The 8,566-nt window shown below is 40.9% G+C and overlaps 1 protein-coding gene across 4 annotated transcripts in view; it reads left to right on the plus strand.

Moving 5' to 3' along the window:
• Nucleotides 1-8,566, plus strand: part of LRRFIP2 (leucine rich repeat (in FLII) interacting protein 2) — an 81,521-nt gene that overhangs the window by 471 nt on the left and 72,484 nt on the right. The gene's annotated exons all lie outside the window — the stretch shown is intronic.

Below are 8,566 nucleotides of genomic sequence, written 5' to 3' on the forward strand. Positions count from 1 at the left end.
AGTCTGCTTTTGAAAATACTGTGTGTGGCTTTTACATTTGTTTTAGCTACTAATGGTTCTGTTGAAAGAACAGAAAAAAAGGAGGTAGAGGGAGAGAGTTTATGCTTGTTACCTGGTGGGAACACCATTTCCTGTTGCCTATTGGAAATTGAAAGTACTTCTCAGCTGGGATTTCTTAGTGAGGTGCCAGCTCTAATTCACACTGTTTGCAGCTGCAGACTTGATGTGGACCAGTCAGGAGAAGGACTTGCTTAGAGCGTTGTTCGGTTATGTTCTCTGGTGAGAACTATTCCCTCATCACTTCCTCCTTGTTATTCTTGGAAAATAGTTCATCTAGGACTACTGCTGTTTCCTTTTGACATATGACACAGTCTTCTTTGATCCAGTTCATTGTTACGTCTTTCCTCTTACAAATCACTCACTTAGCTTCTGAAATTAGAGGTCAAACTCTAATAGTAGGTGAGTATTAAAGGAACAAAAACCTGTTATTTAAGAACTGATGACAAAATCATGCTATTACTTTAACAGTCATTGGGATATATTTAGATAAAAGGTAAAATATATTTTAAAATTAAATACTGCATATTACTTACTATGATTTTAAATATTTGCACTGTTGAAGTAGATTTTTTTTAAACTTTTTTATTATAATGAAAGTTGACAGAGACTTTGGATTTCCATTCATTCATTGTTGCACTTTTCTCCCTTCCCACCCACCCCCAGTTCACTCTTCTCTTTGAAAAGTAAAAGAAGTATTCTTTCATTGTTATACTGGTGAAGTATTTTTGAAGTCATCTGTTAGTATTTTTTTTTCTTTAGTTGAGAATTCAAAGTACCCAAAATATTTATTTTCAAAATTGCAGAGTTTTACCAGATTATTTCCGTCGGGAGTAAAAAATGCCAGCCCCTTTCAGTCTCTTTTGCACTTTCACTAAGTATTTGAACTCTTCGTGTCTTTGGGGTATGGGAGAGGTGTGTGTGTGTGTGTGTGTGTGTGTGTGAGAGAGAGAGAGAGAGAGAGAGAGAGAGAGAGAGAGACTGAGACTGTGAGTGCTACTCCATTTAAATAACTGAGTAGGACTCGAATGGCTGACACTTACTGAGTGCTATTAGGTGGACCCACCTAAAGGTGCCCTGTACATAGATAGCCCAAGAAACCATTATCTGAACAGAACAAAGGACCATGCTATAATTTTATAATTTCAAACCAGGAAAGAGATACTTCAGAGTTGTATCCTTTTGCTATACCTAGTCAATCTGTATGCTGAACAAAGAATTTGAGAAGTGGATTATATGAGGAAGAAATTGGGATAAGGATTTTAGGAAGACTTGTCAAAAACCTGTGTTATACTGACACAACATTGCTTGTGGAAGGTGGAGAAGACCTGAAGCACATCTCAGCATCAAGAACACAGAAAGTCCTCACCACTGGACCAACAGACAGCATCATGATAGATGGAGACCAGCCTCATGATAGATGGAGAATAGATTGAAGTTGTCAGAGATTTCGTTTTACTTGGATCTACAATCAGCACCCATGATAGCGGCACTTAAGAAGTCAAGACTTGTTGCATTGGGGAAGTCTGCTAATAGGAACCTCTCCAGAGTGCTGAAGAGCATGGTTCTCAGTTTAAAGACTGAGATGCTCCTGATCCAAGCCATGGTGTTTTCATTTGCTGTATATGTATCTGAAAGTTGGACAGTTGATAAGGATGTCAAAAGAGGAATCAGCATCTTTGAATTGCGATGTTGGCAAAGAGTACAGAAAATCCCATGGACCGCCAGAAGAACAACCAGGACTGTGTAGCAAGGTGTGAAGCCAGCCAAGGTGTGCAATCCTTAGCAGCAAGGACGGTGACTTCGTCTCGCAACTTTTGTTTTAGGAGGGGCTAGTCCTTGGGAAAACATATTGTGCTGGGAAAGATGGAAGGTCAGAGAAAAAAAGGAGACCCTCAGGAGAGGGATTGACACAATACTTGAGTGTGTCAAAGATGGTGAAAATGGGAGAAGATTGGACAAAGTTCTAATCTCTTGTTCATGGGGTCACGATTAGTTATAGTCAACTCAGTGACGCTTGACTGCGAAAAGGTGCCTCCAGAATCAGATTTGATGGTCAGCTTCTGAAGGGTCCCAGCTATGAGAAGCATATGAAGTGCCGTTCTTGTCTGTATGCATGGAGTCAGCGTGTGTGTGAACAGCTCACAACCACCTAGCTGCTGGGTTGTGCTCAGTAACCAAGAACACAGAGACTCATTTTGTCCAAGTTTGATTGAAGAATATTTGTTGTAATGTTCACTGTCATCTTTACCATTCCTGTGAGTTAACAGTAACTTTCTTTTCGTGAAAGTGTTTCTACTGAACTTGAGATTCACATTTTTTCCATTTATTTGATATACCATTTCAGATCTAAAGTTTCACTTTTCCTGGGTTGTCTAGCTATTAAGGTTTTTTAAACACCAGGTTTAAATGCAATTTAAAGGAGGTAAATAAAATATTTCATGCTTCTCTTAATAAATCCTTCACCCTAGATTTCTTACTTCATACCAAAAAAGAATATTTCTGCTATCAAGATCGCTGAATCACAGGAACAGAGTTGTTTGACATCATAAATAGGATTTTAAAATTTCTAGTTTTTTATCTGATACATTCAGTGACTGGGATAATTGGGATGGGAGGGTCAGAGACAGTGCGAATGGCACAGGACAGAGCGGAGTTTAGGGCTGTTGTACATAGGGTCGCTATGAGTCGCAGGCGACTCGACGGCACATAACAACAACAACAACACATGTGGTGAGTGTTTATGTGCAGAAAACAATAAAATATTTAGTCCTCAACTACCAAAAGCTTAAAAAATAAAATTGGTTATATGTAATTGCATTGTAAGATCTGGTTAAGAAAAATGGCACCTAAGATTTTGTAATAAAGGCAAGTTGTTAGGGAATGAGTAATACTTTTTATTTGTTAATGTGGAAGCCATGGCAACATAATAAATATTTTGGCTCTTAATTTGTCTTTTGGTGTCCTTTTAGTATGAGTGACACAGAAGAATAAATAAACAGTAGACGTTGAGTGCCAGCTACCTGCATGGTAGTCATTGTCTTTGCCCCACTTTCTAGAGTTTTGTATTGATTTCTTGGAATGAACACACAGTGTATGGGAGCGCAGATTATACCACATTTCTTTGACTCATTTCCGGTTTATAGGCTTTGTATGTACAGTGCGTGTAAGTGCAGGCTGGCACTAGTGCATTGGCGTTACGAGAAAGAAAGACATCTAGTTCACAGTGTATTTCTGTTAACTTATGAATTTTTAATTTACCTCCTTTTAAGCCTGTTGCGTGATCACAGTAAGGTGAAAACTTTAGAGACTTCCCTTCCTTGAAAGGTGTTTGGATGTGTGGTTCTGTGTTCTTACTCTCCCCTCCCCATTTCATTGTGGTGAAATATGTGTAACAAAAAGTTTGCCATCGTAACCATTTGTGTTATCAGCATCGTCTTTCATATGCAGTTGTTGCCATCAAGTTGAAACCTACTCAAAGGTGGCCTTTCGGCAGGTTTTCAGACTGTAAACAGCCTAGGAGGAGACTGCCCATCTTTCTCCCTCTTGTTTCTGTCTTTTGTTGGATACCAGGGTTGTTTCCACTTTGGGGCCACTGTGAATAGGGTTACAGTGCACATTGGTAGGTATCTGTTTAAGTCCTTCATTTCAAGTCTCTTGGCCTTTATACATCTCGGCGTAGAATTGCCAGGTTACGTGGTGGTTTTGCATTTTCTGAATAATTGCCATACTGTTTTCTGTGGCGGCTACACTGACATTGCCATCAGCAAAGAGTGAAGGTTCCATGTGGTAAACTGCCAGAATAGTAGCTCAGTGCACCCCGAGAGATTGAGGAGCAGTAGAAGATGCAGGAGAGGAGGGGAGGGCCATTCCTGACGAGGTCTGTGTGCCGAGCATTTAGTTAAAACATGCTTTTGAAAGCTGTAGGGATGAGTGAAAGAGAAAACTGTTTCCAGCTTTGAATGATAATAGAATTGGAGGTATCTGCTAGGCAGAAAGGCTGGCGGGGGGACTGCTGGAGTAACCTTGATTGAGGAATTGTAGAGGAGAACCTGGCTGTCTGGCAGTGACAGTAGTGAAGGAAGCAGAGGAAATACTAACAGAATCTTGATCAAGAGATTTAATGACTTTGGTGGACCGGGAGAGGCTTTGGGATGATTTGCATTTAGTACGAGGGTAATGGTATGAATTCACTAGGAGTAATATAAAGAGGAAGAGAAGAGGTGAGAGAAAGAGTCTACATTCCGTTTAGAATATACGGAATCTGAGGTTCTGGTGGGACAGCCCTGGTGTTTAATGGCTTATCTGATCAGACTTGTGGTAGAAGGGTATGGCTCAGACATGAAGGTTTTCAGACATTTGGTATTCCCCAGGGAGAGGACATAGCGTCTTGACAAGAACAAACGGTGAAGCCTGGAAGCCTTGGTTATGTTAACATTTAAGGAACTCGCTTGAGGAGGAGAGGGGTGAGGGAGTTAAAAGGGCAGAGAGTAGTGGTCAGGAAGCCAAGAGAGGAGAGTTTGCGGAAGGGAGCAGCCAGTGATGTCAGAAGTCCAGAAAGGACAAGTGAGATAAGAAGAGAAACATTCTGTTGGCTTTGATAGTTTGAGCTCGTTGGTGACCTTTACACGAGCAAGTTCAGTGAAGTGACTTGGGCAGATTCCAGATTGCAGTCAGTTGGAGAGGAGGTGGGCGGAGACTTGGCTGCACGGAGAATAAGAGAACACTGATGGGGCCCCGTGAAATCATGGTGGAGTGTCCCTCCCCCCTCTTAAGGCGGGAGATTTTTAATTGAGATAGTTAAGACAGGAGAAATGAGATGTTTGGAGCAAGACTCCTGGAGAGGATGGGATTCACCTCCTGGCACGAAGGGTGTGTCTGGTTAAGGTGGCAGACGAATCTTGAACATGAAGGCGAGAGGTAGCTCTTCCAATGGAAGCAGGCCGACACCAGCTGGGGGCTTGGGAGATGTGGAGGCAAGGCTCGCCATTGGCCTTGAAACACCGTCAAGAAAAGACTGGGGAAGGGCACGGGAGAGCAAATACCAAAAGCATCAAAACTAAAATAAAGGAAAGACCAAGTGCTGAAACGGATAATGTTTCACAGAAAGTGAACTTTCATTAAGCATGAAGAGCAAGTGCGTTTTCTTTTTCAGATTTTTTTTTTAACTAGGGTGCACATTTCTCTAGTGTCCCAGTGTTGAGGAGGTGGGGCTTTTGTCTGTAAAAGAGGAAGCTCTCTGGTTGTGTGGTCTGGAGGGAATTGCACTCGTAATCCAAAAGCTATGCCTCTGGTGGCTTGGATCCACCAGTGGTTCCCAAGAGAGAAAGATCTCTTCTCATGCACCTTCCAGCCTTGGTAAACTCACTCTGGGATCATCTGTGAGTTGGTTCTGACTCAAAAACAATGAGAGTACTGCTGTTCATTGTGTACTTAGTGTTTGTACAGTATAGCCTTGAAAGATACAGATCTTTATTTACAGTAAGACGCATTAACCCTCTTAATTTGACAGACTTAATTCAGTACATACACACACACACACACACACACACACACACACACCCAAACTCATGCTTTTGAGTCATTTCCAACTCATAAACGACCCCACAGGACAGGAGAGAACTGCTTGTGTCATTGCCAGTCTTGATGTCTTTGTTGCATAGGGCACCTGGTGAACTGGACCACTTTGAGGTTTGATTAATCGCTGAGCGCATTAACTGGGGTTCCACTTTGGTTCACACGCATAGCGTCAAATGAAAATCCCTGGGTTACATAGTAAAGAAACTGAGCGCTATTCAGGAGATCAGAAAACCCCTCCTTAGTCAGTGTACCCGTGACCCGTGGAATCTTTATAGTTAAGACTGTTTTCAAATCAGTTCCTGACTTGGAATTCTGTTTTGGCCTATACTGTTCTTATGTGCTGTCAGGTTGGAACCAACTCATAGGTGACTCTTCAGCAGACTTACAGAGGATCTATGGAAGGAAGTTGCCCATCTTTCTTTTGCAGAACAGTTGGTGGATTTGAACCACCTGACTTTGGACTGGCAGCACAGTACATTTTAATCTTTTCCTTTGTCTTTATTTAGTTGGAAAAAACCAAACCCAAATCCAGGGCAGTTGCTGTCAAGTCCATCTTGACTCATGGCTGCCCCCAGGTGTGCTGGAGCAGAACGGTCTTCCACAAAGGTTTAATGGTCAGGTGTTTGGCATTTGACTGCAGGTCTGTCTTCAGAGGTCTTGCACAGAGGAGATTGCCCATGTTTCTCCCAAGAAGCAGCTGGCAGATTCAAACTACCTGCTTTTGGGTTGGCAGCGCAAGGCGCCCAGAGCACCGGGTTGGTTTTCGTCTTTTCCTAGTCCATAGGGAGTTGCCCTGAGTGTCTCTCTGGTGGTTCAAATCCACCAGCAGCTCCTGGTGACAAAAATCCAGCCACCTGTCATGCCATTTACAGTCTCAGAAACCCAATGAAGGGTCAGCTGTGAATTGGTTCTGACTCATTGACTTTACCATCCCAAATTATTAGTTGAGTAATAAAGAGGACATTATACAGATTTGAAATGCAAGCAAAAGCCTTTGCCCTAGGGGTGTAATTCTATTCAAATATCTTTACTCTTTGGTCAATTTTACAGTTTTAAGGAGAAAACCAATTTGTACAGACACAGCTCAGAGGTGTAGGCGTATCTCAGATATTTTGGGTTTGGTTCTAGAATACTGCCAAGAAAACAAACATTGCAATAAAACCAGTCACACAGATCTCTCGCCCCTTTTTTAAGAGGGGCTGTTTTCTTAATAAATATAGAAGTCATGCCTATGTTATACTGTGGTTGAGTGGCAAGAAGCTGTGCTGCAATCTCAAAGACACACAGTTCGAGGCCATCAGCTACTCTGTGGGAGGAAGGATGGGCAGTCTTCTCCCGTGTGATTAACTTCCTCTGAAAACCTGCCAGAGGGTCATCTATGGGTCAGTTCCAACTCTATGGTACACAACAACAACAACAACATTATACTGTAGTCAATGAATAATTTTATTAATAATAATACTATAGTAAATTAATTTTTAAAATGTTTGAAATATATATATACTATTGATTTGGGGCTGCTGCAAAATTTATTCTTAATAATGTAGTCATATTTTTAAAAGTTTGAAATGTTTGAAAAGTTTTAAAAATTTTAAATGTTTGAAAAGTTTGAGGTTGCCACAAACTTTCCATTTGTGAGAAACATAGTATCCGTGAAGTCATTAAAGTGAAATGAAGTATGCCTGTACCTTTCTTGAGTTGTTCTTAATTTAATTTTTGAAAGCATAGCAATCAGAAAAATATTTTAGAAGTCTGTTCTCCTGGCTTATATAACATTACAATTAACTTCTGAACTTAAATTTCCAGTTGCTTCATTTTCATGTTAACTTTATATTGAGAAATAGTTATATCAGTATGAAAACTATGGATATTCAAATGATTTGGCTCCTGGATACCTATGATTTCTCATGTCACTTATAAACTAACTTTGTTTGAACTTAATTAAATCTTTATTACCCTTTATTGTTATGTCCTGTGTATTTTGTGTGTATTGTTGTTAAAGTGCCTTTGAGTCAAGCACAGCTCATAACGATATTTTAAACCCTATTCTGTTATTTCTCTAAAGTTCATAGTTTCCAAAGGCATGTCGTTTAGATGCTAATCCTTTTTCCACACTTGTCTTAACATGGGAGCTTCACCAAACACTGTCCACCATGGGTGACCATTATGGCAGTTGACACATCAGTGGCACAGCATCACAGCAACTCCAGGTTACCTCGGTACAGCAAACTGACAGACCAGTGCTGTACCACTAAGAAGAATGCTCTCCCAAATACAGTTAACATCAGGCTCAGGGGCCAGCCAAGCCTTAGTTAGGACCCAACCAACTTTTAAATATAAAGGCCCGCCCACCAGGTTCTTATTGACTTAAACAGGAACCTTCTAGGCCATAGCTGATTGTTAGCTAAACCCAGTAACACGTGCATTGCATTTGTTAGTGTGTGCTGAATCAGTTGGTAGCAGTGTTTTGATATGAAGGGGGGGATGGTTACCACTATATACACTCAAATATGTAATTAACAGGGTAGGCACCTGGAAGTAGATTATTTGCTCACCTATAATTGGAATTCTTCTCTGGAAGCCTACAAATACAAATCTAATATACTTGGAAATGAACATTTCTACACTTTACTGTGACTTTTTTTTTTTAAAGAGGGGGCACTATTTCCAGGGAGAAAATGCTTTGGTTTTATATGTATTCTTCGCTGAGCATAAGTTAGCCAGGAAAACTTTTATATAAAATAATGGGACAAGAAAGTGGTGTCCACCTAGGAGTCAGAGGATTTGGACCACTAATTTCAAGCAGACTGTGTTGTTGTTGTTGTTATGTGCCGTCGAGTCTTTTGCAACTCATAGTGACCCTATGTACAACAGCCCTAAACCCTGCTCTATCCTGTGCCAATCGCATTGCCTCTGACACACCCATCCC

This window comes from Elephantulus edwardii, unplaced genomic scaffold, assembly GCF_000299155.1.
Source record: "Elephantulus edwardii isolate Elephantulus edwardi_28Jun2011 unplaced genomic scaffold, EleEdw1.0 scaffold00091, whole genome shotgun sequence".
Taxonomy (NCBI): Eukaryota; Metazoa; Chordata; class Mammalia; order Macroscelidea; family Macroscelididae; genus Elephantulus; species Elephantulus edwardii.